The sequence below is a fragment of the Psittacula echo genome, assembly GCF_963264785.1.
Source record: "Psittacula echo genome assembly, chromosome: 7".
Classification (NCBI taxonomy): domain Eukaryota; kingdom Metazoa; phylum Chordata; class Aves; order Psittaciformes; family Psittacidae; genus Psittacula; species Psittacula echo.
Genome location: NC_137740.1, coordinates 63380485 through 63405646, shown reverse-complemented (window position 1 = coordinate 63405646; position 25162 = coordinate 63380485).

The following is a 25162-nucleotide window of genomic DNA, read 5'->3' as shown; positions in this document are numbered from 1 at the left end:
TGTAAATAGGGGTTTATATGCACTGACATTTAAGGAAATAGAAAACCTTCTCTTAGGGTTTTAAAAAGGGAAGTTTAACAACAATCTTTGGTCTGTAAGTTTTATACGTCTCAGCGTGGACAATACAAAATAATGCTAGCACTTGCAACAATATAGGATTTTTGTCAATAAATAAGTACAAATAACTATCCCAGATTATGGCACGCTTACAGTTCCCATGTTAGCTTTGCCATTGGAGCATCCAAGAGAATCAGGCAGAAGCACACTGACTGCTGGCATGCTTCTAGCCAAGAAGTAATACGATTTCCCAGCTCTACCAGCACCACCAGCTCACCTCTACCAGTGAAACCTCCAGTGTGTGCACACAACCCTATGGAAATGGAACTTTCAAGTGTGATACTACTTTAAACGTTTCCATTTATTTAGCATTTTGCTTGTGAATAGCCTCAAGAAAGCAGTTATTCTTGTGCAAGACCACATATATTTATATAGCCAGTGCTTCTTGCTTTTAACTTGACTGGGACTAGCTAAACGGCTAAGAATAGATGCTGCTGAAGAGTCTGCAAACTCAAAGCTGCTCAAAGAAAGGCTCAGGCTTGATGAATATCTACTACCTTTAAGAAAAAAGTGGTTAAAAACCTGATCTGAAAGAAATCTGTGTCTATGTGCGCGCAGATATAGATATACAGATGCGCTGCAGCTGCTCAAACCCACCCAAATCCAAGTGCAGCGGTTCCTATTAACACTGCACTCATTTGCAAAACACACCCTTCTTTCTGGCCTGTGTCTAGACTGATGAAAAAGTGATGGCCTGCATTTTCGGGAACACTTCCCAAACCAGAGGACATCGACAATGTTATTATTTTCATGGGAACAGTTTGCTTAGCCCTGAATTCATTTCCCATTTTCGCACATTAATCCATGTACATCTATAATAAGAGGGGGTGGGCGGGTGGACAACACCAGCATTAGTAAAATCCTCCATGATTCTGGAGAGAATTAGAGAAACAGGGTCTCTCTTGCTGTTTCCTTTATTGTTCATAATGTGTCTCCCTTTGACATCTCTCAAAAGGAAGGGAAAAATATCTATTAGGTTTCAAGTCCAAAGCAATTCATCATGTGAAAACTATTGAACTATTTTAAAGTTACCTCTTCAAAATGCACACCGTGTTTGCTCCTAAAATGTAATTTTAGTGCAATGCTATTTATAAATTACTTACTGAACCAAAATGCCTTTTACTACCAACTCCTGGTGTAGATTCCAATGGTTCTGAACTCGGTATGCATTACTGACCCACTGCTGTTTTAGTTCTTTCCAACAGAAAGGTAAAGCAGTCCCTATTGTCTGACTGCGACACTCCCAGTCACCAGTCCAGAGAAACACTGAGTTAATTTACTCCTGTTTCTTCAGAGTTAAGTCTAACATTCTCAATTCTTCCCACAAAAAGTTGGACTTGAATTCTAATTCAGCTCCTTTTATTCTAATTCAGCTAAAATGAACAATTACCCAGTTCATTTTACTTGAGAACAGCTAGTTCTATTTTTCTTTCCAAAGTGAATCTCAGAAACCAAGTCAGCTCCAACTAATCACAAGTAGGTTTATTAGAACAGAATAGATATGGGTAATTTCAATGGAAACCTCTGCAGGAAGGGAAAAACTGCACATTACCATGGAATACAAGCGACAAGATCATTACAAGCTCCCTGTGCCTCCCTTAGCATCTCCGGATTGATCTTCTTCAATGTCTGTGTCCTTTTTAAATTCAAAGACAAATGTTATCGTTTCAGCTCCTCTCTGTCCCTACTATGTTAGAAAATTAACCCTTCACTGTATCTGAAGGTTGGCTTTAATGACCCTGATACACAGTGCCCAAGACAACTTCGATCTGTGTTTCTTCACAGTCCTTGATCTGACACGATCACTTCAGGGCAACATGACCTTACCTGCTCAGAGGCAGATTGTTGCTCCGTGTTTTCCATGTAAATACCTAATGAATTCTCTTTACAGAAGTCCCTTGGCTCATTTCTCTAGCTCCCATCCCACTTCATAGTCCTGGGACACAGAAGCAGACATTCCCTAGGCAGAAATTACAGAAAGTTTGAAAGTTCGGGACAACATCACAAGGCATTTTTCCAGAAACAGCCACTTCACCCCTTTCCCCCACCCCTCCAACGCACACGACTCACCAGCACGATGCTGTCTGCATCCAATGAAAGGAAACTCCCTCCAGGAAGGGGCCGAGCTACGGGGCAGATAACAAAGGAAGAGGAACAAGCTTGTAGTGGGGGGAGCCAGTGAGCATGCAGCCTCTTCTGCAGAGGTGGTCTTCTGTTTTAAAGTGCAAAAGCAAGACTTGGAGAACCTGCCATCAAGTAACCTCATTCCCAGTTTTCTTTCCTGTGGGGCATAAGTAATGGTGTGACACCAAAAATAACCCCTACTCTTTTCCAGATGAACCCCATCTGTGTTGTTTTCCTTCACTCATTCCACCCTCTCTGGCTTAGGAAACACACAAAAGGCAGACTTCTCTCTTTAGTATTCCCTGAAAGACCCATCTTTCCCACAGCTGAAAACCATTTTAACCTGAAATGACATTATTAGCATCACTATACAACTGAAATAGTGTGCAAATTGTAACAGTAGGGAGCTTTGTAATGCAGGAGTACTGAAAGTCCTAAAACAAGGCACTGACCACGTTAATCTGGAATCTCCTCCCCCTACTGAAAGCACACGTTCATGTTCCCTTAACATAGCTTTATTTTAACATAGCAAATAAAGGAAAACTCTTTCTTCTTCATTCAGGCTGAATGAAGAATATATATATATATGTTCATATAGATGAACACCAATATGGAGAGAAATTGTCCGTGTCATACACTGCCTGAATGAAGTCACTGTGCCTCTTATCACAGAGCAGAACCAAGAAATACATCAACAAAGAAAGACCTATTATTCTAGACTGTCCTTTTGGTTATTAGGCTAATGTATTCCAGGAGGAAGGGAGGAGGAACAGAGTGCTCTTCCAGTAAGCATGTGGTTGTGCAGGTATTAACTGAACGGGAATACTGTAGCAGAGCTCCAACCTGCAGGAGCCTGCAGCAAGGTCGCATTCACAATAAGGTCAGTGAAAAATGGCAAATACATTAGCAAGTAAGCTACTCCCATAAGTGTATAACACTTTCTCCATCCGTATTTTGGGGGAACTGAAGCTGCAGTGGTAATCTAGGTTAGCACGTGTATAATGACACGTCACGTCATGCGCACTGTCAAGGTGCAATGCCAGTCTGGAATTCAACCAGGCATGTTATTAAAATGGGAAGTGCTGACTGACACTTCCAAGGAACATTAGTTCTTCCATAAGGAACTCAGACCTCAAAGCAACCCATAAATAGAGTGAAGTTTGCCCACTTCAGTGTCCAGCAGCCCTCCTGCACAGGGTGTGAAGCAGTAAGTCATTTTCAGTAGACCAAGGATTAAGTCTAATACCATTCTGTCCTTTGCAACATAGAAGTACACAGCACCATAAAGGTATTGACCGTCATCAATGGAAAAGGCCATGAGTCCTTCTGGCTGTGAAGCACATAGCAACCACTAACAGCTTCACCATAGCATGAAGTTCAGCAACATGTGGAAGAATAACCCGTAAAGGATCATTTTAGTGCTATCTTTCACCTGATTTGTGAGCTAGTGGGTGAACCTTGGTCTTCCTGAATTCAACCAGACTTGTGTCACCAACTTAAAATGATTGAGTATTTCCCACTGCAGAGGCCTTGCACGAAACTGTATTCAATGCAAATGTTCTTAGCTATCTAAACTGTGCATGATAGCATCCACTAGTCAGTACACAATACAACAAATCATGCTTCACACAATTTCCTGTCAGTAAGAAGAAGGTTAGACACTTCTTTGAAGAGCTGGATCTTTCAATGCGGCGAGGCAGCATTCCCTATCACACTGCACAAGCACTGCCTGGCTACAGGAATTGAAGACAGACCATTACCTCCTGCAACCATGGCAATTGCAAAGCTGAGAATGGGAGGTAAAAGCAAGTGGAAGTGGTTAAAGGGTTGTCAAGGCCTGGCTGAGTTCCACCAAGCTCCTAAGGACTAACTCTGAGCCAACTCAAGGCTTTCCAGCAGGGAAGGGAAAACCTCTTAAGCAATAAATTCAATGAAAAGATCTCTTAAATTTGTTTTTATCAAGTATTTTGGGCTAGCTCTTGTCTAAAGCCATCACCAGATGTCTCCGGTTCCCTCTCTAGGCATTCATAAACACACAAAAGCAAGATCTTCTTGTGTGATCACAAATACTTCTCTTCCATATGCACACCTTTCCCAAAGGTAAAGACGCTTGAAATCCAACCATCCCCTGCACACTTCTTGAAGGGTTAAGGAGACATTTACATAACAAAGCGTCGACATGAGTACATGAACCACCCCATCAAGAACTGTCAAAAAAAGGCAGTGGTTGGCAATGCTATTGCCTACTTTAAGCAACTAATATCAGATGCAGCAGAGTGCTCCATCAGTTTCAGCTTTTAGGTATAGAGCAACGCTAAGTAGAAGGTGCAAAATACATGCCTGAAGTGTACAGGTAACATGAGTATTCCCAGCTGTGACAAGGAGAAACATTAATACCATCATTTAATAGAGTTGAAAAGTAGTATTTTTGGTAGTGCATCTCTGGCTTTGTATGCAGAACAAGTGGCAACAGAACTGGGAGGTGGTGTGCACCAGAGCACACATGTCCTTAATCAAAGGGGAAAGTAACCAGCTGCTCAAAGTGCTTTCCACCACCGACCAACAGAACTTCCATTGTTTCACAGATCCAGCTCCCATCTCATGCAATCACATCAGTTACCTGCGCTTGTTGAACCTATTCCACTGAAAGCACAGCTGCCCATTTTGGGGGACAGGGCTTTCCTTCCTCCTAACTGGGCTGTCACTGTTATGCATATGATCTGGATCCACCATTATTATATGACCTGATATGACCATTATGTATGTGGAACTTCTATTCAGAAGTCCCTCCAGAGGCTGCCTCCCCACCTCACCTTCAGTTTACCTGCATCCTGCCTCTCACCTATGCTGTGGTGCCCATGCTGATCCAGGTCTGCAACAGCACAGATGCAGCTTCCCTGGAGCAGCTTTAGCAATGACTGTCTAGTCAATAAAACACCGAAGGTTATAGCACTGCAATAAAGAGTTCTGGTTCTGGAAGCTGTTTTTCAGTGCTCTTGTCACATTCAGGTCTCAGGTTTTGTTGTTTGATCTTGTCTCCATTCATTACACTTCCAGGAATGTGTAAAGCTTTACACGGAGCATGGCTCCATCCTGCCTCAGGACAGAGCAGCACAAACTCCTTTAGCCCCTTTTACAGTCCAACTTGAGGCATTGCAAGGGTAGAGGGAATTTTTACAGGCTTATAATCACATACTAAGAAATTTGCTCACCAGTGATTAAAGAGATGCTTTGTTCTGGAGCGCGCAGATATTTGGGGTTTGATGAAGAGGACCATCTTTACCAGCAAATAAATAATGACCCATTTAATAGCCAAGATGTAACTTTAAGTCGCTCTTACTGCAGTTGGAAATTACTGATCAGGAGTGTTGATTACCACTGCACTTTCCCAAAAAGCTTTAAGATTAAGAGACATTCAGTGCTCTTCTTCTGGCAGGTACCTCAAAAGGAGACCGTGAGAAGAGACACACAATGAAAAACAGCAGGTTAGACCATATGAGACTCCTTATTAAAAACATAAAATGCCTTTCACTCTGGCTTTTATTAAGTCTACTTTTCAAGCCGCATGAAAGTTAGGTGAGCCCATTATAATACAAGTCACGTCGAACTGTTTCATTATCCACATCCTGCAGCACGATAGCCCACAGAATACCTTTTGAAAGCTCCAGAGTGACGGCAGCAGGTTGAATATAATGAACAGCGTTACAAATGGGGACATGAGACGACAGGTCTGCTGAAGGAGGAGTCTCCTGGAAACCGTATGGCTGTAATTACTGAGGGCTGGTGCTGTCTCAGTTGGCTTCGAACAAAGGTAACTGCCTTCAGCAAGTTATATTTCCTCAGCCAGCTAAAAAGAAAGCAGAGACACAAATATTTATGATACACAATACATAACCAAAGCCATTGTCTGCTTTTATTACCTTATTTCTGTTGGAGCTTTGAAGTCTCCCACATCAACACCACAAGAGAATTAAACAGTAAAGCACTGATTTGTTTTTAAATTAGACTTCCACAGCTAGAAAGGCTGGAGTCATAGGAAGACAAAATGCTCTTATTCTGGGCACTTGGCCTGCATGTCACATTTTTCTTCTCAATAGCTCATTTGGTTTGTTGATCAAGAATCTGTCAAGCAGAAGTCAGAGGGAGGTGAGACCTCTGCCTCCTTGCACAGGAGCTCCCCTCAATAAGCACTGAGCAGTGCTAAAGGGAGCACGGGGTGCAGAACACATGGTGCTATAGGAGACAGCAAGACTGAGAAGAAAGCTCAGGTTAATCCGTGTTTCCTCACCTGTGACCTGCTAAATCTCAGGAATGGGCTTACATGGACTTAGCCATACAGCAAAAACTCCCAGGGAAGAGCAGACAAACATGTCATAGTTAGGTAAGATGACAGCAAGGAGAGAAAGAATATCTCTGTTGAAGTTATTCCTCTGTTAGTATCTGCATGCCCTAACTACTGATTCCTTTTCTCTCAACTCTTTTTCCTGGAGAAGTCACTAATCCTGAAAATGCATTTCCTAATGCTGGCCATAACCATTAGGTTGTATAAGGGTGAAGATATCCAGAACTATTACATCATTATTCCCCATCTTAATACCTGTCGTGGTTTAACCCAGCTGGCAACTAAGTACCACACAGCCACTTGCTCACTGTTTGCAGCACAAACCCAAAACGTAGCCCCATATTAGCTACTGTGAGGAAAATTATCTCAACCAAAACCAGCACAATACCATACTCTTTCATGGTTAATTATCTAAGGGGGAAAAAAAATGACAGAGCAAAAATGGAACAAGTTCAAAGAGGTGCAATAAGAAGTACTACAAGTTTGGAAAAACCTCTTTATAATGCGCAATTAAAAAGGAGGGAGAAGTTAACTTGTGAACAGATGAATAAATGGCGACAGAACAGAACATGAAATATAATGAATGGAATGAGAGAGGTCAGCCACGTGCACCTGCCTTCAGTCTTTTCCATTGTATTCCAATGTATTCCATTTCCATCTTGTATCACACAGTGCTCCCAAAGATACAAGGCGGCAACACATTTTAAAGTGGACAAAGTGATGTAGAAAATGAGCCTGCAGAAGTTACTGCAATAGCATTTGGGTGGTATCTGGCAAACCCAGAGTGTCACTGTATTGCCAATTGTGGGAAGGGTGGAAAGAAATGCACCAAACCAAGGACTCACAAGAAGGTAAAAGCAGAGAGGAGCTCACCCTCTTGATCACATTCCAACAGACCTGCAAGTCCTCCATTCTTCATTCAAGCATTTTTAATGAGAAATTCATTTGATAAAGGGGTTTTCTATCCTACATTGCTCTCCCTGAAGAGATGCAACCAAAGCTATAAGGCAAGCATGCCTTTGTCAGATCAAGCAGCAAACCTGGGGAGGAGAGGCTAGGAATGTTTTGGGATTTAATGTGATAGAATTGCCGAGTCCTATCCTAAAAGAGCGGCTGCTGTGGAGTCCTTTTGGGAGACCTGAAATGATGAAAAGTGACTCCTACATCCTAAGGACATACAAGGTAAGGAAACAGGAGCCCATCTCAACAGCTAAGTGTTTCAAATGTCAAGTACTGGACAGATGCTGATGAGGTGACTTGTCAGAAGCCAAACATGCAAATGACGGTAGAGTTCATAGGAACAAGAGTGTAACCGTGGAATAAAGCATGACTCTAACCACAGATCACACAAGACAGAAGCTGGTGGATCACTGTGGGCACAGCTGCTGGATTGTGAGTAGCTGTTATATGCAGTCTTCCATAGGGAAAAACAGGTCTTGTATGCCACTAATACAGCCTTTCCCAAAAGGCACCCACTCTTTTGCCCTGCCTACCACCCAACCAAAGCCCTCAAGGGCTAGAAGAAATAAAACTTTGAAGTATGGCAAAGGGAGCAGTGACTGTCAGTAAAACCAAACACAAAACCAGAGAAAACCAAGGCTAACCATCAGTGCATAGTCTCTGTTTCTTCCCCAGAGGCTCACATCTTACTGTTACTGTAACTACAGTGCCCTAAAGGCTTCTGCACAACCACAGCTCTAAAGGGCAGCCTTTAACAGATGCCTGCTGTCCATCACACCTATTAGCACATTACCTCCTCGCACTGCTACTTTAAAGGCTTTCTATTCCTAGCATTGAGAATGGGCCATTTCACAAGGAGGGCACAAGCAAGGCAGTCTGAAAATTAACTGTAAACTACGTTCATACTCTTAGTACTACTAGCACTAAATTTCCCACTGAAGTGCCAGTGGCTTAAGATGCTGAAAACCATGTGTGCTCAAGACCTGGGACTCTGGTTTCCTTTCCCTTCTGACAAGCTGTCAGCATCCTGCAGGTCACAAAAGGTAAATACACCTGAAATATCAACTCTTTCATTCTTTTAGGGTGTTTTAAGTTCCTGAATGCTCCATCTTAGCTAGCTGGCATAGTGCATTAGGAGCCCAGGAGCTATATGTGACATGGAAAGAAACACATGGCCCAAGTCACAGAGGTGCCTCTATTCCAGCCCTTTCAGAAAAGGTCACCTGGCTGCAAGCTGGGTTGCTTGGCCAGATGTGATTTACTCCTAACCTCAATGTATTAGGAAGATACAATGGGCAAGGACTACCTGGGTCATCAAATCTACCCTCCTGTCATCAGGCAGCCATACCATCTATCTCTATCAACTATCAATCTCCTGAACTGCATCTTAAAACTAGTTGAGGAGGTAAATGAAGGCAAGGTAAGATACTGCAATTAAACTGAAAATACTGCACCTGAGAAATGGTTTTACACTATGCTACTAACACGACATCTGAATTTGCACCATAAATCTGTGTCTTCGTATTATAATGAGCTAAAAAGTCCTTTGCACATGCGCAGTGCCTCCCTGTGGTCATGGGTGAGGGTCTCAGGATGAAGTAAATGAGTCTTCCTCTTGTGAGTAGGGGTCTTCAAGATGAAGTAAACGAGTCTTCCTCTTCTTAAACTTTTCACCTTTGCGTGCACATCTGGATGCCCCAGTGATTACACAAGTGGCTGAAACCAGCCATATCTGTCTGTCTTTGGATTAACTGGTAAGTAGAGAAGAATGAGAAGGAATGGTATGTAGATGTAAAAGGAGAATGGGCCAACTGATATGTAAATGTAAGGAGAAGGAGAAGAATGGTAAGGAGAAGAATGGTATGTAGATGTAAGGAGGATGGGCCAACTGATAAGGAGGATGGGCAGAAGAATGGTATGTAGAAGGCAATTCATGTTTAGTGGGGCCCCTAAATTCCACAGACTTCCAGGCGACTTCCAGGCGTTAGTGTTTCTTATATCAAGCCCCCTGTATCAGTCCCCCCTTTTCTATAAAGTGAGTAAATTCTTTTACTATTCTATGATTATTATTTACGACAGAGCTATCCATGTTCCTTCTATTGATTTATGGACTAGCTTCAATATATAGTGTATTACACACGGTACAATCATTAAAATGAGTAGTACTATCACTAAGATTAGAAGACCTTGTTTAAGTATGTCCTTGAACCATCCAGTAATTCCTAGGCTATTTAGCCATTTATCCAATCCGCCTCCAACCATTCTAAGCTCTTGCATATTTTCCTGTAATTTTCGTAGTTTAGCATGAATCGATTCAGAATGGTCAGATAAGTTCATGCAGCACATACCTTCGAAATCCTCACACCCATGTCCATGGGCTAATAATAAGAAATCAATTGCTGCTCGGTTTTGTAAAGATGCGTGTCTCACACTACCTATGTCTGTGGCAAGTGAGGATATCACATCTGAAGTTATATTTAACTGTTTAGCTGCCCAGCATGCTAAGTGATGTATGTCTGCCAGTGTTTTTCCGGCAGCTCAATTTGGTAATGCTGCCAAAAATAGGCTGCTTTTTATGTCTTGGACTAAATGTCTTTTGGAGGCTGCAAACAGGGATAATTTACCTAGATAACATGGTCCCCCAAAAGATTTGGAAGGAATTCCTGGCCATGCACGGTCTCCACATATCAAGAAATATCCTGGGGGTAGAGCTTTGGGTATTTTATCATTGTGTCGTAACACTGGAGATGATCCTGAGCAGTAAGCGGTTACATTATGATACCATGTCTTCCCACTAGTTACCTTAGTCTCAGGGACTTTGTTTGACCATGTACTAAAAGTTATGCAGCTCTGATTGGTTCTGTCGGATCCCAGGAGTTGGAATTCTTGCATCGGGATTGAAGTGACAAAGAAGATTGAAGATCTTTGTCATTCTGATAACATTATTAACACACACGCATACACCCAGTGATGAACATTTGATGGCTTGCTATATATGATATGTGTTTGTAGTCTTTTTTCATGAAAGAAAGGCATTAAAGGCATTTGCTATGGATTTTTGCTGACTATAATATTTTATACGACTGCTTTATGTGGGGGGTGAAGGGTTTCTGCCAAATTGGTTCCTAATTGTACCTCATCAAATACAACAAAAGCATCTCTCAGTGAAATGATGGCTGCTACCATGCGATTTTCAATGACACAAATCACTCTGTGTTAGGCTTCTGGAAAGTCTGACTGCAAGTAAGAATCTAGGTTCCTGGTTTGGCGCTTCTGGATTTGTCCTGCATGTAAGAAAGCACTGAAAGAGCTTATAAATAAGGAAATCTCAGCCTGCAATGTGGTTTTTAGTAAAGCTGCATGCCTTCGCAACTGTGTTCATCACAAAAAGGACAGAGTTCAGAGGTGCTGCCTAAACATGCGCTCCTGCACTGTATTACTAGTGGCTGACATTTAAGAGCCCTGGATGACCAAGAGAGATTGTTCTTGAAGTAATGCCTCCAAATGCACTCAGATAAAAGTTTATGTTTCTGTATTGCTGAGCAAAAGCTTAGGATGCAGTTGGGAATACACAGCACAGCAGATCTGTCCTACAAAAACTCCTACAAGGAAAGCAATTGCAATCCTATTTTGGGCAGATATTTTGGAAGAGGAAAAACAAAGAGCAAAGTCTAGGCAATAATTACCAATGTCAGTCCATTCAGAGAGTATTATCTTTTATCTGCAGACTGCCTGTAACGCTCACAGTAATGACCTGGTAGGCAAGGCAACAAGCACTACCCTTTCCAACTCAGTTCTTAAAGAGTATCCCTTCCTATATGCGACATCACTTACATTGTTCATACTTCTGTTGCTATCGTGTTACGCCGCCAAGTGTGCTAAAGAATTCAGCATCTGTTACGTATCTTTCCCCTATTTAGGGTAAACAGTGTGTATTTAGCAAGAACCCTGTCTCTGTTGATTAACCACCCTGTTTCTCTCTTGCTTCCCCATTCTCTTTCTTAAAATCTCTGCCTGGGCTAAATCTCTGCCTGCACACACACCATATGGCACAACGATATACATCAGATGAGGCTAAGTTAATTGGTTGTATTAGACCCCATGAAACAGATTTTAAGTTCAATTACAAGCCTTTCTGCACCTATGCAGAGCACAGAGGTGCTGCCCAAGCCACGGAGCCCAAGCCAGGCTCTTCTTGCACATGTGAGTTGTTTGCTTTATGAAAATACATCTGTACCACTCAAGTGCACACACCCAAGAACAGGCACAGCCGTATCTAGAGCTCAAAAGATACACGAAGGCTCTTCCCAAGCAAAGCAGTGAAAATACTGAAAGCAGCAGTCACACTGCAGTAACTTCACTTGCAGAGATGTCAGAACCAGGCTGAGACTGCAAACAAGTGCTTTGCTTTGCTTTTCCTGCTGTTTTTTTGAGCCATCTGAGTATCTTGATATGAAGGGATACACACAAGCCCCATGAGCATCACTTGTGATAGTTCTGCTACCTGTTAAGTCTACCCCCCTGCCCAATTTCAGTTGAGCATTGCCTGTAATGAAATCCAAGGAATCTGTCACTTGAGTACAGCTTCCAAATCACAGCAGTGCTAACAAGGTATTTTGGAAGAGAAGATTTTATATCTATTCAAAGGAAAGAGCAAATATGAAGTACTTTTCTAGGCAGAGGGAAAAACAAATCCTAAGGACCCTAATGATACAGTAGAAAACCAATACAATGCTGCTCTTGAGCTTGGACATAAATCAAATGCTGGTGTGCTCCCTGCTGCTTATGTGTGGTGCTGCTCACCATCAACATAATTTATACTTGAAAAGAAAAAATCCCTTACAAAAATGAGGGTATAACTGAGAAAATGAGGGCAAACCCGGAAAATTGAATGATGCTGATTACAAACAAAGTACTTCCCACTAAACTCACTGGACTGGGAATTCTCAGGGAAAAACCAGCAGCATAACTAGGAAGTTATGCTATGATATGAGATAAGGGCTGTGCCAGAGATAAGGGCGGCAACTCCAAAGCAGGCCACACCAGGAGTCACCTGCCCTAGGTGAGTACAAGCTGCTTGTGGCTCCATGGGCTGCCTCTAATCCCTGGAAGGGCCAAGGGACTCCTTGGACCCAGCTAGAGAACCACAGGGATAGTCCTCCCTGGACAGATTGAGGCATCTGTCCCCTTCAAAAGGCAAATGAGCTTTCCCTGCATGAAGTGTATCATCAGGAGGAGAGCATCCATGCATGCTCCAGAGAAACAGGATCTGCTGTCAGCTCAGTTTTCTTCTTGGCAAGAAGGGTTAAGACTCCCCCAGCCAGAGAACCAAGAACAAGTAACACAAGACTGCTGGCAAGACAGCATCTCCTTACTGGGTGCTCTGGGTAAACACAGAGCATCGCATCAAAGATGTACCTGACTCGACCGGGCTTAATGGGAATAACCTGGAGGACCCCGAATACTGCCTAACAGCTTGGATCAAAGAGGCCACAGGAATATTTGCTGCGCTCCAGCTGAACTGGGGTTTGCACTATGGCAAAGATAAAAGAATATTTGTTTTTCCTCATTACGGGAAGCTTTCTCAACAAAATAATTAACTGTAGCATAACAGAAAGCTTCGCTGCATTCGAAGTTGAAAGCATGTGTTGAAATCTGACTGTTCCACTGGAAATGGATTTGAAAGGGCCATGCAGGAATACGATAAAAAGAGAAGGGAGGCTTTTTGTAGAACTTTATATTTCTTCTTACTCTTTTCTACTCCCTTAAAAGCAAAACCATCAAAGCAAATAAAAGTTTAATAAGTAAAAAAACATTTTAAATGAAAAACCATGATTAACTTATTAAGACCCATTAAGTGTATAATTACAAGGGTTCTATTACATTAAGATACCAATTTCTTTAAAGCCAGAAATAATACCTGCTGAAACTTTAATTATTTAAATGAGAAGAGAAAGAGGCATGTTATCTTCTCTGACAAAGATTAAAATCAATTTAATTGCTTCTCTGCTGCATTGACATGATTCTTGCTGTGAGTCAAGCAACCAAAAAGGGAAATTAATACTGCAGCTGTTAATCAAGTGATATTTGTGTGCTCCATCTTATTATAGCAGGAGAAGGAATAACTGCTACTTTGGAGACTTTGTCCGTGCTGTACTTCGTAGCATTTTTGTGCTCGAAAGAGCACCTTTGCTTAGTTTGAGGTGCGGCATCTCCAGGTGCCACGCAGCCCGACAAAACGGTGCGTTCCGTGGTTTGATCCCCTCGTAAGAATTGTTCTGCCAAGGGTAAGGCTTGTTTCACATTAAATCCCCCCTCGGGTATGTGGCTGGCTGGTCTGGAATTACAGAGTGACACCAAAAAGGGATGAAAATACAGCTGAAGGAGGGGGGTTGCCTCTGAATCAGAGTGGATTTTCAAGGGAGAAAGCAGGTTGGGGGAAAAATCACCCATTTCAGTCAAATTAGAACATGCGTTTGAAAACCTGTGAGAGCTGAGCACGCAGCACAACCCCTGGCTTCTAGCTGCTGGTTTCAAACTGTTTATCCTTGCAGCGCCTTTGTGAAACCAAGCGGATCTTCAGCAACAGCTACAGTCGGCAAATTAATGTAGCTGATGGTAAGGGAAATGGTACCGTGAGATATTTATGAGTTGTGAAATACAAACCCGTGTGATGCCTCATCATCTCTTATCAGCCCTTGTTAACTTTACAGATGATGAGAAGCACCAGAATAACTGAGGTTGTCAAAACTAATAGATCTCAGAGGCTCGGCACCGGCACAGTTCAGTTGCATCTACAGTCCATTTCTGAGGAGTTTTAACTCCTTCACTCCACTGAGCAGGAATAAATCCCATTTACTGCTCACAGCACCAGGCACTGCCCTGGCTATTTCAGAATGTGCAGGCAGCACTTCTGGGCAAGAACTTCTGTTAATGAAGCGCCAGGCAAACACCAAGCACCTTGCTTTAAACAAGTACTGCCGGGATCTGATTGGGAACTCCCGGATCTGGGAAGAGCAGAATAAAAGGTACAGTTCTTGGAGAAGAGGTAATGCAACACATTCACTTGATCCATGCACTTCCAGGATGGGGCCAGGCAGGACCCACTCTGGAGAGAGACTGGAACCCTTTTGAACGCAATGGTGAGGAGAATGGAAAGCATCAGGCAAGCCACTAAGACTGCCTGTGAACACAGCAGCATTTCATGACGTGTTTCCTTATCTCCTCATAAGCAAATACATCTGGTCCATGGGAAGCTGAACTCGCGAGGCTCCTGGAGGCCTTGCAAGCCACACAGCTCCCCAAGGAGCTGCAGGGAGCAGAGGAAGGTACAAGGCCCCCGCACAGTGGGCAGTGCACCGATGGCTGCAGGAGATGCTGCATCCCAGACAAGAGTGCTGGCATGTCCTGGAGCAGCAAAGTGGGGCCTACAGGGAAGAACTCAACAAATCCAAGCTCCTATTCAGTCGAGGAAAAAAGGCAAGGAACCTAAAAGCAGCCTCCGACCAGCATCAAAGACTATTTCCTGTCCCGTTTTGTACCCTGATGAGCCTGAATTCGACCAGCCTCAGAGGGGGAGGTTAATGCCACCGAGAAGGGCAGAACATGAGTAAGAGTCACCATAACCATGCAGAGGGAAACAAATCCATCATGGAGATGAGACAAGAAAACCAGCGAGCCTTCACTGTGCCTGGCAATCTGTGTGCACGCAGGAGGAAGCCTCGGCTGAACGCAGCACTACCAGGGGCTTGAATCAAGCTACAGCATCAGAGTAAAGCTTTTGACTCAACTGATGTGGCAAACAAATATATCCAAGAACAATCACATCCTCTGGGAACAAACAGCAAACAACCAAAGAGGGTTAGAGGATAGCGACAGAATGAGCCCAGTTTTATTTTCCGCAACATGTGATATAGTGATGACTGTCAAAGGATCCTTGTCACCAAGACATATTATGTCTTATTATGACATAATAATCTCTTGTCACCAAGAGATATTTTGACATATTATATATGTCCATTTCCTAGGCGAAAGTGGGATTAACTCTCATAGGAGTCCTGGGTATAATCCTACATATCTCTAGGAATAAATAGAAGTGTTCCGTCTTGTTCAACAAGGATAATGTCATGTTCCCTCACATCTTTTCCATCCTACCCCTCGCTGTAGAACACCACAGAAGTAAGGGAGTTCTTGGCACAGGCTGTGAAAGCCACATGTGTTTGGCGGCGACTTCTGTCTCTGCATGGTTACACTTCAGTCAGGCTACCATTACCATTTACATTGATGGGTATGTGATGGTCCTGTGGCCAACTGCCTTGCTAGACTGAGGAACTGACTAAGAACACCAGAAAAGGGAAGACAAAACCAGCCAAGAGCCACAAAACCATTTGAGATAATTCAGTCATATCCTTTCTCATGAAACATTAAAGCAAACCACAGAAAAACAAACACAATTCAGCACTTCCCAGTCAGTCTGGTGCTCAGCTTTGGAAGAGTGGAGCATCCTTAGGGGGCAGAGAAAGCTGGTGGGAGGGGGAGAACAGGATAAAAGCCTCCTGTCTCTAGGGTGCCCATTTGAATCTGTCACTGGAGAAGAGCATCCAAACATCTTGAGTGCACCTTCAGCAGCTTGCACAAAATGGGCTTGAAACCACAATCCAGACCCCAGCCCTGCCATCCCAAAAACCGGTCCACATGGACCCTAGAGAGCAACGCATCTGGAGTACCCAGGCTTCCCTTTACCAGCTGTAACATCAGCTCACAGCCAAGAGACAACTGAAGCAGGACTGAATGATGCTGTGGCCCAGCCAACATTACCCATAGACAGAGACCCCTTGAAAATGCTACACATAGTGCTTCACACTGCAGAGGTCCAGTGCAGACCCAATGCATTTAAAGGGTCTGGCGAAAAAGAGAAATGAGGAAAATAACTGTGGGGTTTTGAGAGATGTCATTACTCCTCTTCTGTGGGAACCTGCCAAGCAAAACCAGCTTTTGGTATTGATTTCAAATAAAAGAAAGCACGAAGCTGATTCATGCCATTCCTCTGGACATAAAAGTGTTTTTCCATGTGTATTTTGATACGTGACTGTGGAAATTCTTCCAAAAGCCATCCTTCTTTTTAGAGCACTCGACTTGCACAAACGGTAGATGACCATAGCTTGCTGTTATTAACTATAAGCCTTAAATCCTTCCACTCCTCTGAACAACACTAATTCCAATAGGATTTTTTGTACTTCTTTCATCTCGCTGTAGAGATGGAGAGAAATGTTTTCCAACTGCTCAGCATGGTGCTAAGCTTTTCTGGCGGGCATCATTTCACTGAAGGAAAACGGGTCAGAACCCAAGGTCAACAATATCTATTCTTCTTGGTGGTGGTGCCTTCATGTTCTTCCCCACCATGTAATAGTTCTGACACGGAAAGCAGCATTAGAGAGCACGTCAATCTGCTGGTGTGGAGAGAGCCTGCTCTGTGATGGTAAGTGTGTAGGAGAACTCCTGCTTGCTGTGCTGGTGTGCTGAGAATGGAGTTGCATTTCTCTATAACCCTACACAGCACACCAAGAATGCACGTGAGACGGTCCTGTTCTCCTGGGTACTACCAGCCTGAACAAAAATAGAGATGAGCCATATTTTGTAAGCAATATTTTGGCTTCAGCAGTCTTTTCCTCAGCCAACAGAATCTCATGAAATTAGAAAGAGTGTGTTCAAAACAGGTTTCTGGCCCTGTACAGCCTGCCAGGAAGCAAAAGGACATTAGAAGCTTATCAGGCTTCCAGCATCTGAATTTCTTCTTCAGTCATGCATTCTCTCTTCTTTCCTCATGACTTCTTCCAACACTGATAATTTGCAGCTAGGATCACAGAAACAGGAAGGAGTGAAAGGCATCCCCACACTTTTCACCATCGGTTGGTTTTATATTCTGGCAGCACAGGAACGTAGCTAACAGCTGAGTATTCATCAAGGGATGATGTACATTCATCATCAGGGACACAGGGAAAAACACAGAGGGAAAGATATGAAGATTAGTGGCAAAACTTAGGAGACTGGGAGCTGGGAAGCCCCACACTTGAGGCGCCTAACAGGGTTCTACAGCGGCGGTTCTACAAGGATGCTTGCAACAATTAATTCACGCTTTACTGCTCTATCACCAACATCTGCAGGAAGTTAACCTCTCTGCCTCAATTTTCACTTCTGCAAATTACAGATTATAGTTACAAATGATGGGCTAGGGATTAGTTAATATTTTAAAGGGACCTAAGACTTGAAAGTGAACGGAAGAATTGCCATCCACTATTGGGAAAACAAAAAACCAAGCCAAAACAAACTGTGCGATGCCCATGGATGTATAATTCAATACTGTATGGAAAGAATTAACCCTGGTTTGTATGTGAGACATGCTGGCAGAAAAAAAGGGAAAGAAACAGAAGCCTTTAAAGATAGATAGCAATTGTGAAAGAAAATATACAGCGAGCTCAGAGCCCTACAAATGCTGTGGATTTATGGAAAGAACAACTATAATATTATATATAACTAATACAGAATAACGTAACAAATATTATTCCAGGTCCTGACAACTCTTATATGTGGCTCCACAACCAGGTTCCACCTGGGAAGCTAAGTGTGGATTTATAGCACATTTCCCACTCTCCAGTATCTACCCACATCTATGCTTTTACTGCCCAGTAAATGCAAGACAGCTTGTATCACATTCATCGTCCAGGTCATGTAACTCCAGCTATACCATTAAAAACACATGAATCTGAGGTGATAACAACAGCAGGTCCTGTACGGCACCAGCAAACAAAACCTGAAAGGAAATCCAATACAACATAATGTACGCCAATGCAAGATGATGTGAAAATGGCCTTACTGCAAGTCCATGTTCTGAACAGGCATTTAAATCTTATTATGCCTGATTCTACCGCACTATTTGGGCACATTTCTAGATAGCTATAAAGAAATATTATGCCTGGTGCTGCTAATTCCCCACACGTAGCAGATGGTTTCACCATAGTGAAAATGTGCGTTTCAAAGTCAGACCCAATGTAGGGAAGGTAACGATGGAAACCGTGGCATCCCTTTTCAAAGATACAGAGCTCAGAGGTTAAAGGAAAAGAAAGAAAACCAAACTCAAATGCAAAGCAAGCAGAGAATACGGCACTGATTTACGGGACCTTTTGTAACAAATAGGGGAGCCAGAAGCGAGATGCTGATGCTTTCTTTACCTTTGTTGTGTAGGAGGGTAGCTGCACAAAGGACAGATAAGATGTGAGGATCCAAACAACTAAAAGTTACTTTATGTGCCTGGGGTATCAGAAAAGTGGAACTGCCAGCTCCAGTCCCAAAGGAAAGCTCAGCAAGCATGAAAAGCAGCAATGCCACCTCCATAACCCAGTGAAGGAAACAAACACCTTTCTGAACCTCTCGAGCAGCACAACCACATCGAGTTCTGGCTCCACTGGACCCCGCTTTAGCAACCCTTCATCTTGCAAGCTTACTCTAAATAATTTCTCCATAGGGAAAGAGTTTACCAGCTTTTTGTGTTGGAAAATAGAGAGTAAATACATGCACTCAGGGCAAACCAGACCTCCTCTGTCACTAACTCCCTGCAAGCATGAGCTTGTTTTACATGACGCAGGCTTGCATTTGGGTTCAAGAGCATCCTTGTGAGTCTCTCCCGCTCTCCCCTGAGTGCAGCCCTTTCTCGGGGCCTGCCCAGCAATCAGCAGAGACAGCTGCCTTCTACAGATCATGAGCTGGGGAGCAAAGAGAGATGTTTTAGTACCCCTTTATGCTATCACCCTTTACCTTGAGAAATGGGCTTGGCAAACTCCTCACCAGCTCCTATGAATTTATGCTCTTTGAGACCAGTGTGAGTGAGGACAACAAGGCCCAGCATTTTATGTTTGATATCCATAGTTCAAAAGGAAGTAAATGAGCATGAGGTTTTTTGGGGAAGGAGGGGCTTTTCACCCAGGTATCTTCAAAGAGACTGGCAAAAGACAGCATTGTTTATTCCACTGCTGACTCCTGGCCTGAAGGAAGCCCTCTCATACAGAATCAGCAGGGAGCAGGTCCATACGGAGGCTGGGTCTGGTTTACAAAGTGCAGCTGAGGTGAATGAGCTAGGACCTGTGTGTGCAGTCAGAGGCAGGTTGCAAATGCTCTGTGTGCAGTGCTCAGTGCCAGCTATCCCACACAACCAGCAACAGTTTAAACAGGGGCTTTACTACTTACAGGAGCTTCATAACACTTTGCCGGCATCTGTTTGAGACTTCAGATTTCTGCATTCCCTATTGGGATGTAGCTGAGTCAAAGAGATGAGATTCACCAGGATCAACTCCTTGCTCTGCCAAACAGAGCACACATTGTATCAGTGCCTTCAGTCTCCCATAGCCCAGAGCAGGAGTCTTTTTCTTCCACAGAAAGAAACATTTACAGGGAGCGAGATAATATAGATTTGGAAAAGTGTTAATTGCAGCTAAACACATAAAACATATGTCTGTTACTAATGTATATTAAAAATACAGTTAAATATAGCAGTTTGTTTTCCATCGCTAGAGCTATGTAACAGCTCGCGGCAAGATAAGATGCAAGAGGGCAACATCTCAAGACAACACATTAGTATTGTCTCTGATCACTTTACAGGTGTCGTATGGATGTCCTATGTACTGAAGACAAAAGATCGCTGCTTTTCATGGACCTTTGACATGTAAAATCCAAGTATCAACTCCACCTCCCTCATGAAGGGCAGCAAATCCTCTTTCAGTTTCCATGGCTCAACAGTGAGCAAGCTGAAAAGTCTTTGGTAGCAACTTATGGCAGAATCTGATTATACATCATCATACACACAGCATCTATCACCTTGGGAAGTTGCTTAGTTTCTACAGGGTCTACTGCTGGTAGTGCAACAGATGTCATAGAAACAGTCCTCCAGAGTTTAGAAAGGAAAATAAGTATATAACACAAATAGAGAGGATACCATCAGCTTTGAAGGATGTGACGTGTCATTCACCGAAATGGGCCAACCAACCTTCTTCTGTATCATTCATTGGTGGGCAGTACCCAAACTCCTCATGCAGATGGAGGAAAGATGATGAATTGTCTACGCCCTAATCTGGAGCCTGGACTGCCCCATAGCATCATTAGCTTTGCCACACTAGTGACCATAATGGATCCACTCCCAAGAGCGTGGCTGCCAGCAGGAACCAAGCCCAGGGCTTTCAGTTACAGCAGCACAAGTTACTACCACCAAAACCAAAATCAGTCCCCACTAACAACCGCCACAAAAACCCACATACACACAACAAAAAGAACACTGATGCCTGTTGTGGTTTCCAGAAAAACAGAACCTTGGGTGGGTAACAGCAGAACAATGAAACTAAAGCCACAGACATTCTGGTCACATTTGCACCAACCTCAGCATCTCAGTGGTATTCTACAAGGTAGGGTTTTCCCTTTCTCCATCAAAGGCTTAGTTCACATTTAGACGCAATCCATGAGGCTTCCAGAGCAGATACCATTGTCTGCATGTGTCAAGAGTTCCCAAATTCATTCGTATACTACACTAGGGTTTTCTACCTCCTGCTACCCAGAGGCTAAGTCCTCATTGCGCTAAAAGGAATCAAGAGAAGCTGAAAGTGTTTAGAGCATGGGGTAGGGCTGTTTCTACCATAATAATGACTTCCATGCATTTAGGTTTTACAAGGCTGGTTATATATGTAGAACAGATACTCATATAAGAAGGTCAAATGTAATGGAGTGAATCTGACATTCCTAACTAGTGGATACGGAATTTCTTTGATAATACTACAGACAGAAGCTGGAAATAGCAGTGGAAAACTATTTCTTCCTGTACAATGAATTAAAACTTAATATTGCAGAAGAAAACTTCATTGAAGTTTTATCACATTTTGTCCTTGCTGAATAGTCCTGGCTTCAGCAGCTGCTGCATGAAATGTAACTGTCACTACAGTGAATAAAGAAGTAAGTGGTGCTATAAGGCAGCTGCCCCCAGTAACAGCATTAGTATAAAGCCTTTAGTGGAAACCACAGAGCAAACCAGATACGCATTCTGACTTCATAAAGATGTGCTTCCATTGAGCATCTCAGTCCATAGGCTACAAAGCGTATGTATCGGAGCTTAAGTTTCCTTCTCCTTCAGAGAGGATGGAAAAGAGCAGGTACCACTGCTGATTCGGGCTTCCTCCCTGTAAGACACTTACAATGAAAACCAAAGTTTTCACATCCTCTCCACCTCTGCCACACTTCTCCAGAGCTAAAGAGCTCCTCTCGTCTCTCTCCATAGCCAGTGTTACTGCAAACCCTCTTGTCCCTTTCCTATGTTAGTGCCATGGGTTAGCGGTGGACTTGGCAGTCCTGGGGTAAAGGTTGGACTGGATGAGCTTAAAGGTCTTTTCCAGCCTAGTGGATTCTGTGATTCTGTGTTGTAACACAACCTCCACCCATCCACTGCAAGCAAAACATGGGTGCTGGAACAATGCCCTGTGGGAAAAGGGACAAGGTAAGATCTAGTCCCTCATCTATGCCAGCCTGCAGATTCCATCAGAACACTGATTTCAGGGGGAAAAAACATCCTGTTCATTTTGCTGGAAAACTCCAAGAGCAACAGACTTACACAGATGGACAGCAGGGTAACAAACAGATCTTTGGCAGTGTAAAAAAGCAGTTAATGACAAACCACTTTTATCAGTTTTAAGTTGAATAGCTTCTCCAGTTCTCCTGTAGAGTCTCAGTTAAATATAATCTAACTTACATACAATGACAACTCTTCAAGCCAGGCCATTTCCTTAGTAGACAAGCTCTTTCCATAGCCAATGAAAGATGATTCTTTTCTAAGGTCACCCTTAGAGAACTCGCCCATTAACAAGGATCTGCTCTGCCTTCCAGAGAAACATCATATTTAAAAGGAAAAGAGTTAAAAAGCAGACAAGTAAGAGTCAGGTGGGAAGTTTTGCTATCTACCCATTCAGCACTTCTGAAACAAATCAATTCAGGCATCTGCAAGCTTGGCCATAAGCTCCCTGGAGGAATTACAGCTCATGCATATGCAAGCCCCAAAGAGGTTTCGTTCAAAGTTTAATCGTGTGGCAGGAAAACAGCACCAGTTTTATTGTATACGCTAGCTCAAGTTGCAAGACACCATCACGTTTCTGAAGAGGTGAAAGAACCGGGTAGCGCTGGTGAGGTGATGGGAATCATTTAAAATGTCCAATTCAGCAGTTATCCAAGATGCTCACACAAAGCAGAGGGAAAACCTAAGGCAGTTGTGAAGGAAAGTGAGTGTGCAGAGGTTTAAGCATTAAAGATAGGACTAATGCCTCACGTACTAAATTCAAACGAACCCATTAGCATTCCCTTCTTTCCCCATTGACAAAAAAAGGCTAGAATAAAGAAATGCCTGCGTTTTCTGAAAGGAATAGTTTCATTTTATCAGGGTTTTTTTGTTTCAGGGCTGGGGTTTCACATCTCTGGTTTCTGTTCCTTCCAGCTTACCATTCCCCTTCTATGCTGGAGTGTGGCAAGCATACCTAGCGCATCTTTTAAAACACTTTATTTGCTTACAACCTCATATTACTTCTGTTTCAGTGCTTCCTCTTCCGCCTTTCCTCGGTTTGTCTTACTTTGTATTCTACAAAGATGATGAGAAACCTTAAGAGAAAAAAGTCAGCTACCTCAAAAGCTTTAGAATAAAAAGCAGTTAATTTGCCTCAAAAAGCACCTTTTTCTCTGCAATTGTATTGCAATTTCACCTATCCCGGGTGAGTCTAGGTCTTCTATAAATAAACAGAAATAAAGGCAGGGTATCACTGCTGAATGGCACCTTCCTCCCCAGCCGACAATCATAGAATGGGAAGAGACCTTAGAGCTCATCCAGTTCCAACCCCTGCCATGGGCAGGGACACCTCACACTAGAGCAGCTTGCTCCAAGCCCCTGTGTCCAACCTGGCCTTGAACACTGCCAGGGATGGGGCAGCCACAGCTTCTCTGGGCACCCTGTGCCAGCGCCTCAGCACCCTCACAGGGAAGAGCTTCTGCCTTAGATCTAACCTGAACTGCCCCTGGTTCAGTGTGAACCCATCACCCCTTGTCCTATCGCTAAAGTCCCTTGTGAAAGGGTCCTTCTCCAGCTTTCTTGCTGCACGTCACTACAGGAGCTTGCAGTGCTACAGAAGGCATTCACACTAGCAAGTAGTTTCCATTACATACACTTACTCTCAACCAATGAGTAACTATGTAGAGCAGGCTTACGATTATTAGGGGGGCTGTATGATTACACATGATTACAGAGGCTGTGTGATTACACCCAAATAAACTGACTTTCTCCTTAGAACTCTCAAGAATTCAATCTTCAACACCCACTGTCATGCAGAAAACCCACAGATCAGATGCTGGACTGCTATGGGGCCATGGTTTATCTCCGAGATGTCTTGTTAAGAGACATCAGCATGCACCACAACAGCAGACCTAAACACTGTCAATGCATACCGTAATTAACCAGGGACAGATCTGCATCCCTGGTAGCACATGGGGTTGAGTGGTAACCAGTCTCTTGCTAGAAGCTGCAAGACAGAAAGCAATTGCTTTTCCTGCTGCATCTTTGTTCTGCTATGCAAGTTAGAATAATCTCCTCCTCCGCTTTTAATGTGCATTTTACAGTCAATTTAACACATCCATTAGTCACCAAAATCTGTGCAAATTAGTGCATTTCCATCAACTTCTGACCAACTCGGGACATGACAGCATTAAAATAATTCCAAAATCCTATGCTACAAGTACATTATTTACACCCTATAGGTAAACTACAACTAGAAAGAAATGCCACCTTGCTCTAATCTCTTGCATGTATGATACAGCTGCAAATCACAGTCACCTTTGTACACACATTTGTAAAGTGGAGACACACTGTGGCAATGACCACTGAGGAAGACCCACCAGGAAAACAGACTCACTGGGATAACTGGGAGGCAACAATGCACAAACCCATGTATACTGCATGCTTAAAGCGGTAATATATACTATTAATATATAAGAGTAATATATAATCAACTGCTTTAATTCAGCAGCTATCACTTACCCAGAGGAAGAAACATCGCAGTGGGTGCTTCCCCATCTGAGCCCTGGCACAGCTCTCGGTGCCCAGCTCTTGTTTTAGAGGTACAGCCTCCAACTCTGAAGTTATCTGCTGGGTTTTAAGTGTCCTTTATAAGAGATGAAGATGCTGGGGTTTTCCTTCAACGAAACCATTCTTCAACCTGCTGTCTGCCTTGAGCAAACTTCAAACTCAACAGTTCACAAAATCAGGCAGTAAGTCATAAGAAATAAAACTCATTATGGAAGTTGTAAGTTTGCCCTTCACACCTCTATAACGCAACTTGCATGGTTTATATCATTGTATGATACACCTGCAATAGCATGCAAGTGGCACTATCCAGGAAAGCCTGACCTAGGTGAGGAAGGCTGCATTTCTACCACATTTACATTTCCCTTTCCTCTCAGCCTTTTTCCCCCTCTTCTGTCTCCGCTCCATCGGTTGAAAAGCAACAATGCCTCTATTAGTACTTAATTTGAATTAGTGTTTTCAATTTGTCCTCT